This window comes from Meleagris gallopavo, chromosome 6 (assembly GCF_000146605.3).
Source record: "Meleagris gallopavo isolate NT-WF06-2002-E0010 breed Aviagen turkey brand Nicholas breeding stock chromosome 6, Turkey_5.1, whole genome shotgun sequence".
Taxonomy (NCBI): Eukaryota; Metazoa; Chordata; class Aves; order Galliformes; family Phasianidae; genus Meleagris; species Meleagris gallopavo.
The window spans coordinates 36267568-36276846 of NC_015016.2; the positions used below are offsets into that span (position 1 = coordinate 36267568).

At 40.5% G+C, this 9279-nt stretch overlaps 1 long non-coding RNA gene across 1 annotated transcript in view; it reads right to left on the reverse strand.

Moving 5' to 3' along the window:
• The window catches only part of LOC109368263, a 75435-nt gene extending 66162 nt beyond the window's left edge, over positions 1–9273 (reverse strand). The window contains exon 1 of the long non-coding RNA XR_002116120.1: positions 7231–9273. This is a non-coding gene — a long non-coding RNA (uncharacterized LOC109368263). The remainder of the gene's footprint in view (positions 1–7230) is intronic.
• Between the last annotated feature and the right edge of the window lie 6 nt (positions 9274–9279).

The window sequence follows — 9279 nt, forward strand, 5'->3', positions numbered from 1 at the left end:
ATTTGCTGCCTTCAACCATAACATTCTCTTATTCTTTTCATATGATTAGCTCATTCCCTACAAAACTTCCCTGATATATCTACGAGAGCATCGGCTCCCTCCTGTGCTTCACTTGTACACTTTTCTTTATGCTGCCTGTGAAGGGCTGGCTGCCATTTGCTGGTTGCCTTGGCTAGGCATTGGGCACATGCGCCACCAAACAGCAGCTCTCACGTGGGCTGGCTTCCCAAACCCCAGCAGCAGCCTCTAGGCATGAAGCTCGTAAAACTTCTAACAACCTCTGTCTTTGGCACATCTAACAAATTTAAGTTGGCCAACAGATTCAAAAATTAACAAAGAAGGAGTGCTGGCAAAAAGGCAGTGCAGCCGTGTCAGATTTGTACGTGGAGAAAACTCAGCTAAAAGTGACTAAAAGTCACTTTCATGACTGTGAATTAAGATGTGAAGCTTCAAAAGGAGAAGGAGAAGGGTTTTTTTTTGCTGTTAAAGATGTGATGAAAACTTAAATATCCAATGTGGTCAAGATCTGTTCCCCAGAAGATTCATGACTGCTTTACTGCCTGCCTTCCTGCCTGGAAATTTAGGATATAAACTTCTGAAATCTCACCTTTTTTTTCTTTCTTTTTTTTTTTTTTCCTCTGCACATTGCTGAGGAATTCTAAAGACATTTTCTCTGGTGTAGAATAAATCCAAATGGAGAAGACAATTACTACTAAATGACAAAGACAGTACTTTCCATTACTTTGTAAATGTAAAAATACAAGACAAAAATACAAGAGTTGCCTTGAGCTCTTACAGTCCTGAAGGTTTGGTGGCTGAGCATGCAGCGCATTTTGTGGCTGTTAGAACTAAAACACTGTGGGAAGGCAGATAAATTGCTAGTTGCACAGTCCAGAACTTTCAAACATAGAGGGATAAATATTCAAATAACTTGTCTGTACACAGTATTGTGTTTGAATCTCCTTGCAAATGGATTCTCTCTTTCTCAGTCAAACACACAAATGTTTTATGCAGACACATCAGTTACTGTTGCAGCTGGACTTTTTGAGGACAAATGCATATGATAAAGCCATTTTTATACATGGCACTTTTACTAGCACAGTCTCAGCAGAGGCCTAGGATTGAATAAGCGTGAAAATTGAGGTGCCTTCTTATTCAGAATGGTGCTCGCTCATCCTTGGCCAGGGTTGAACGGAGCAGGCTCAGAGAAGCATGCACTGCAGATAGTACTGAAACTGCCTATGGATAAACAAAGGTCTTTTGTTTTCAGATGTTTGCTACCCAGCAGAGTCCATATGAGTGGAAAACGTCATCATGGTGTGTCATTTGTGCTGTTGTCACAAGCCTCCAAGATGTTACCGTATTTCCTCACATTAGGAGTGAGGAAGTAGAGTAACACAACCATTATGCTACACAATCTCTATCACAACTGTATTGCAGAAGCTGTTGTACTGTAAACTTGACACTCTGAGGGCAAGTAAGTCATACTTAAATGGGACAGAAAATAACCTTTGATAAAACATGAGAGCAATAAAAATTGTCCATGATTTATTACATACAAGAATAATAAATAATAAATTCCTTGAAAATATTCCAAGGCCAAAGACCAGTCAGGTCAGGACCTTCCTGTGCTATGGGCTGTAAAAGCATTTAGCAGATGACTGTTCTTCCCCAAAGAGTAGGACTTAAGTAAATGAACCAGTCAGTCCAGAGAAAAAGAGAAGGACATAATGCACTGAAGGAGGCAGATTAATGAGAAATAATAACCAACTTCCAACACAAATAGTTCATAACAAAATTATTCCTTAGGATACTTGACTGCCAAGTACTGCAAGTTCATGCTTGCACTTGGAACTTGTTTGGGAAACAGACTCATTCTGTGAGCATACTGAAACAAAAGAATAAATAAATAAAGATAATCTCATATGTATAGACTATTCCAAAAAGTATTTTCCATGTTTACAAAAAGCTATTTAAACGATTTATTCAAAACTTAGCTTTGGTCATAAATACCAGTTATACCACACTACAAATGGCCATAAAGAGAGAAGGCTGGTTTTAGCATGTTGTATATTCCTTTTTTATTTATTTTTTTTTCATTTTAATTTAGATGTTGCCCTAATGACTGCACTATTTGCATTCACCTTATTTCGATTCTTTTTCTGTGGATGAGGTATCGATTTTTATCTTAATCAATGGCAAGCCATGGCACAAAACAATAATAAGTGCTAAAAGAAAACAGCTGAATAATGTTCATTTAAAATGGAAATGTGAGTTAAATAGGGCAATGACAAAAGCTAGCAGGGAAGCAGATGTTTGGGTTAAAAAGAGAGCATGACCGATGAGAGCTACCCAGAACGGAAGAGGGAGCTCCCTGCACAGCCCCGGGGCCATGGCCAAGGGTGGCAAGGGGCGGGGAAGGTGGGATGTTGCTCTTAGTGGTGCACATGCCTTCCCCTTCGCTCTAATTCCTCATGGTGATTCAATACCATAGCAGGGCACTCTGAAGCACACTGTAGTCAGACAAGAGCAATGGATGGAATTCCATAATGCTTGCCAGCTCTAGCTGTCAGAGGGGGATCTTCTTGAGTTAGGAGGACACGTTTCATGCAACACGTCTGTTTCTTACAGTATTTGCACAGACACCTAGCATTCTTGGAAAAGTCTTACAACATAAATAAGAAGTATTGACTGTAGTTGTGACAATCAAGAATGCAGACTGAAAGCTTGACATAAAACATTGATTTTAATTAGAAGACTCTAAGCGACTTCTTTGCGTGGCAAGAAACAATGGCAACCTGATTTTGCAAACATCCTTGAAGTAACTGTTAACCCTATACATCACTCGTTCTTATTTTAATAAGCTGTTCCATGTGACTAAGAAAGCAGTCAAAGGTTAACAGAGATAAATAGCTGTGTTTTATCCTTCACATATAAACAATTACGTCTAAGATCTCAATTACAGAAGCCCTGGTGGTCTTGTTTGTTTGATTACTTGTTTATATTGCTAAGGAGATAATTATTTCCAAACAAGCATAAAAGAATGACATACTTGAGTCAGTGTGATCCTCTCAAAAGATGTTCAGAATGCATTTAATTGCTCAATGTACATTTGGGTCCAAGTTAGAGACATTAAAGGGTTGAATCGAGTGCCATGACATAGGTGTTGAGTGCCATATGAGATGCCCTAGGGTATCCTGCCAAAACATCAACTACCACTCTGAAGACTAGGATCCTATATGTTCAGCCCATGAATCATGCCCTTCATTCAGCACCGTCTGCAGGACTGCTTACAAATCTGAAGCAGACCTGATGAAACAATAATTTGCAGCAGCAGTAGAGCTACGGCATGTTTATCAGTCAAGAATCTGCCTAATCTTTTCTCCAATTAATGCCACCCACATACAGTTTATCCAAGCATTTATTAGATGACAGGAGAATACAGGCCACTCTTAACTGTCTATTACAAAAAATATTTGCTGCTACTCTGTAAGGTCCCAGGGAAGGTAAGTGCCCTATATGCAATTATGCAGCAATCAACTTGTAGAAAGACTATAAAATGTATTTGTCAAAACAAGTCACCAAAAATATCCTTCTACATTGTATTCCATCTTGTCCACTTAAGGAGTTAGGCTACACAAATGCCATTTCATGAGTGATTGTCCAAATACCTGTCCTAGAGGCTAAATCATGCTAAACACTGCAAATTTGAACTTCTACATGTGCTGGTACTCCTCCTTTAAATTCAACTTTCCATTATTTACTGTAGCATAATTTCACTTTCCTGTTTTTCTCTTAGGTGGACAAAGTCTTCTATTTTTTTTTCCCCTAATATCTTGTGCTTGGGATGCTCTCATTTGACCTGTATATCAGTCCACCTTCTGAAATATTGTCCCAGCTCACTGACATAAAAGCCTTCTGCATCTGGAACCTGTGCAGGTATAGAGGTTCTTACAATTTTTTTGATAATTATGAAAGTTTCTCAGGATGCATTAACCCAAAAATAACTTTGTCAGAACAGTATTGGTTTGTTGAGGGCTGACTGGTATAGCATAACCAGACGACACAGACATCTTTATAACACGGACTTGTTGTGCTTCTCTGATCAGAACTCTGAACATAGATCACCAGTGTGAATGCAATACATTCCTCCCATTATTTGCAGGACAGACACTAGTTCATACTCGTCTGCAGATGTCTAAAGCTTTGACTTATAGCACCCATTCAGGTTCCTCTGCCAGAGCACACAACTTGTGAGGCCAAACTGCAGTGTTTCAACAATGTGCGTGCTGTTCCATACTATCAGCAGAACTTACATTTTACTCATTATTTCTGGTAGCATCTTTTTAGTAAGCCTTTCAAAATCAGTAGGCATTATAATGCATGTGCTCTGTAGATTCCATACTCACTGTGATCAGCCTTAAGGACCTCTTCAAGAATGAAATATTATGGTATATGGCTCTATGAAATACTCCACTTTTATAGTCCAATTCTCTGGTTCTCCATCACTTAATCTGTGACTCCCAAGCAGCACTAGTCTGTGCCTACTAGGTGCATCAATGCCTCCAAGAAGAGACCTAGCAGAAATCTTGGAGGATTTATGTTATTAGAAATGTACAAGACAAATCCAGAAATGCAACCACAGCTTGATTTAGATATAACTTGTATTTTTGTTCTTTCCCTATGCAAACCAAATTTCTCTTTATAAGCTAAGTCCATAGTGTGTTAGCTGGATTTCCTGTTTATTTGCCTCCACATTAATAAGAAGTTTTCTGCTTTATACATTAAGTTCCCAGCTCATTATCACAGATTATATGTCAGGGTGATGTGATTCCTTACAAATCAGCACTGCCTTCTACAATTTTACATCCTAACTCTTTAAAGACCTTTATAGCCTCTTATACTCCCATCAAACAGTCCACCTATGTTCTTCATATTGTTTTATCATTACACTTGCTACCCTAATACTCCCTACCAATCCATCATGGGGACTATCTTGTGGAGTGCTTCTTTAAAAATGATGCACCTAATAATCTCTTCTAATCTTCTCATTATCACTGAAGAAAACTCTCAGGTAACAAATGGGTTAGTTGTTCTAACTCCTTCCTTATCTTTTATGCATGCTCTTGATAAGTCATTACCTGTTGCAGTAGAGGTGGTTTTAAAATATCAACTACATTGGTTGGATTTTTCACCAGTTTCTTTTAATTGTTTTATTGTGCATTCAGAAGTCATGGCACCCATACGTTGCTTAGTACAATTCCCAGTGAGATAATAGGAGACCAGTTGATAGGCAGAAACCTGAAGGAGTCCCATCTGCAGACAATCTTATAATCTTGGCTGCCATCACCATTTATTATTGCATGATGGTCTGATTGCACCACTGCTTTATTTCTCATCTCCAAAGATGTACTGTCATCTCTGCTACCTAGAAAGCGTAGCAGAGACAAAATTCATGTTCTAAACTCTAGCCATAGAATCCATATTCCCTCTTAAGGAATCTTTGTAGAAAAATATGAATATTGTTAGGGATTGAGTTTCTATTATTAATACTTGGGGATTCATATCGTGTCCTTAGGAGAGTGCTGGCTGTTGCATCTAATGTTCATTTAGGTGTGGAGAAATCCCCCCAAGCACAGCAGGATTCTCGATTTCTCTTGTCTGTTGTCTAATGTTTCAAATCCTGCAGGACATTTATTGTTTTTTTTTTCAGCACGTGATGCTTTTCATTAAGGAAAGTCATTTTTGATTCTGAGTCTCAAGCATTTCACATTTTTATATGAGCTGATGTCTGCAAACAATACAATAATAGATAACCAGGAGGCTCTTTGTGTCAGTTTGTTTTAATAGCTGTTGATACAGGCCCTGGTGGATCAGCACATCCTATTTTCCCTATTTAAACTTCCTTTTGCATAGGCAAATTTGTATCAGACAGGAATTATTGCCTTCATCTAGCCAAGAAATGTTATCCAGATTGAGTTCCTCCTGGAAATCAGCATCTCTCTGACCTCTTAGGTCTACAGCAAGTAACTTGGACGTGAGACCCCTTTAAGTTTTTATTCAGTTCAGCAGTCTCTCCAAGCGTATGCCTGTATGTGAGGCTGGCAATTAAAAGCTGCTACTTTTGAAAGACCCTAATTTCTTCTTTCAAGTTTGTAAATATACAGATAAAAGCATTGTAGGCTAATCCACCATGTTACTGACCTTCACCAGCAGACTATAAAATTATCTGTATTAAATTGCCCAACAACTGGCTTTTCATAAGAGGCTTGCTCATTGCTGGCACAATTTCCTCTTTGCTGCCAAATTCATACTGGTGCAGAAGTCATCAAGGAATCTCCTGAACAGAAAGTAAGGAAAGTGAAGTTCGCCTCCTTAATGTACACAAGTACAAACTTTCCTTTCTATATCAAGAGACTGCACAAATGTTTTCAAAGCTGCATCTGATCACAGGACTCAGCACAGTCTTTGCTGTGTCAGAAACATTTCTTTGGTCCAGAGCATTTTGAAATGCTTTGTTTTGACCTTTTTTTTTTCAGTCCCAGGTGACTTTTCTAAAAATAAATCTGTGCTGTATGCCTGGAAATTGGCTAATGGTAGAGAAACTGATAAATAGAATTTGACCAGAAAATTCACTTTCAACACTCACCTCACTCTATTTTCTTTCCTCTTTATAGTTTAAAGTAGGAGTTTGACTGATCTTTCATGAACTATAGGGAAAACAGGAGAATTTTGAATAGAATTTATATAAAGTATTCAATCCTCTCCTGTGAGGACTTAACAAGCACAGTCATTTCACTTGAAGATGGGAAGCAAGTATGAAAGGATTATAGAGTTCTTTGGATGATTTAAGGAAGTATGCCCTACTTAACAGGATAGTTAGCCTTTCTGCTACTTGAACTGGAGGACAGAGAGAAAGAAGAAAAAAGTACCCAGTGATCCTTAGGAAGCCACTAAGAAATTGACAAAATGCTCCAGAGGTTCTTCTAAGATTTGAAAGAAAGCAAACTTCTGGAAAAAAATAAGGCTCCGAGAGGAAATCTCTTATGTCAGTCCACATGACAGCAGCATTGATGTCAGACTCCTCTAATCTCAACACCTAACCTCTTAATGGAAGGAGAAGAGAATTATGGGATGAGAAAACCAAAATGTATGCTTTACTTGAGTATGCTAAGGGATAGAATCACGATGAGAGAGCATTATCACTGTACATGCCCAGGTCATACTTACCATTTGTGTTGTAGCCCTGCAGAGACCAAAGTGAAAGGAGCTGTGCTGGTCAACACGCTGCTTGTGGGCAACAGGGTTCATCCCACACCACCTCCTGGTATTTCGCCTTGCAGGACCTCTGCCTCCTGAGCTCCACCTCCTTCCTTACCTCTGGATGATGAAGAAGAATGGCTTTCTAGGACTGCCCCAGATCAGTGTGAAGGGCCGGTGTCGAAGCAAAGCTCCCATGTGATTAATGGACGAACTGACCTCCTGACCTTCAGAAAGTCATTCAGGAGAGTGGCACGCAGGGAGGAGGAGCCCACTGTGGGCAGTTTAGGTTGCCTGGCTTTGTCAAGGCATGGTACCCTTGCCGTGAAAAAAGGAATGTGGGAAAGATAGCTGTCGGCATTTTAAATAAGAAAAGAGAACAGTGCCTGAGCTTTAAAAACTGATTAAGCAAGTAGAACACAGAGCTGAGTCACTCTGTATTTGTCTCTGCCTGTGAATATGCACATATATAGATATATATTTTTGTGAGCAAGTGTGTGTGTTTGAGCAAGGATATGCAAAAAAGAGGCATACGGTTCCAAAAGCCACTGCAATAAGGACTTGTGAGCTGAAGCTGTCACATCATATGAAACAGACCCAGAGAACACGTGAAGGCGCAGTCATAGATATTTTAAAACTTCTCTTCAGCATTTCGGTCACATTTGGTAGCATTTAAACATGATATTCTTTAAAGCTGTTGTGTTTTTTTTTTTTCCCCTGGAATCACCGCTACCCTTTTGAAGCAATGTTTGATGAAAATGCAATAATTCTTGGCTAAAAAAAAAGATTTTTTTTTTTAATCTCCAAAAGTCACATAATATGGCTTTGCACGGTGAAAAAAAATGCTGATGTTTTTTTCTGAATGAAAGAAGGATTAGGAAGATTAAAATGCACACCATTGGACTTTCTGAAGAAGGCTCGAGTATGACAGACCCTGCTGCACAGCTCTCCCTCGCAGATCACAGCTGACTCTATTCTTGTCTTCACTTAGCAGTAGTTCAGAGATGCCAGCTTCAGGTCCCCTGTATTGAGTTTTTCGTAAGACTGCAGTAAAAAGGACATTGGAAACAGAACGCTACCGAGTGAATGATCAAATTTTATGTTAATTATTTATTTTTGTTATTACAGCCAGATGTTGCCTCGGGAAGTGGAAACGAAGTCAGGATCTGACAGCTTAATAATTAAATTGGGAAAGTTGGCAGGCCTCCCGCTACTTCCTCTCGTATGCTGCATCTCCAGATGAACACGAGTGGTACCCCAGCCGTGCTCCTTCCGGACTGGCTCATCCATTACTGTGTAATGATTTTCCATTGAGGCAGGAGCAAAGCACAGGGCCTATTACACAACTACATAAAGTTAAAAAAACATCAGAAATGAAATGTTCAGCGCAGCTTTTACCAACATTTCTACACAAGACTGCCTAATGCTGATGTGCGTTTACTACACTCAATGTTCACACAATTCGTTCTTCAGCTCCTTATAGCTGTCACAGTTCTGAGTGGTGCACACTGGCCTGTGTTTGTCTCCACAGGACTCTGCAGTCCCTACATGAGATGAACTGCAGCCACACAGAGGCAGAAGGTCCCAGCAGCACAGCCCGGCCCTACACCTTTTCTCCCTCTCTGGGGATTCCTTCCACAACCGAACTGTCCTCGTTGCAGGCCCGGCTCCCTGACTAAGCGCAGAGTTGAGCAGAGCGGCATCAAAGTGGGAGGAGGAGGAACGCCAGCCCTGAAGGTGCCTGTGCTGTGGCTGCGACTGCTTGCAAGACTGGGATGGGAGCGAAACTTTCTCCAGGCGCTGCAGGCAGTGCAGTAAGAACACAAAGCGTGGTGGTTGTGGCAGCTGTTGCGTGGGGACTTTGGGAGGGGGCAAAGCCAGCGTTGCGCCTTTCCCCGGGTTGGGCCGCATGGGGGTACAACGAGGTCTGTACATCGGTGGGACCGCACATCGTACAGGACCCTCGAGGGGGCAAAATGGCGGCGAGCACCTTTTCCCGCGGCGCCCCCCGACCTTCGC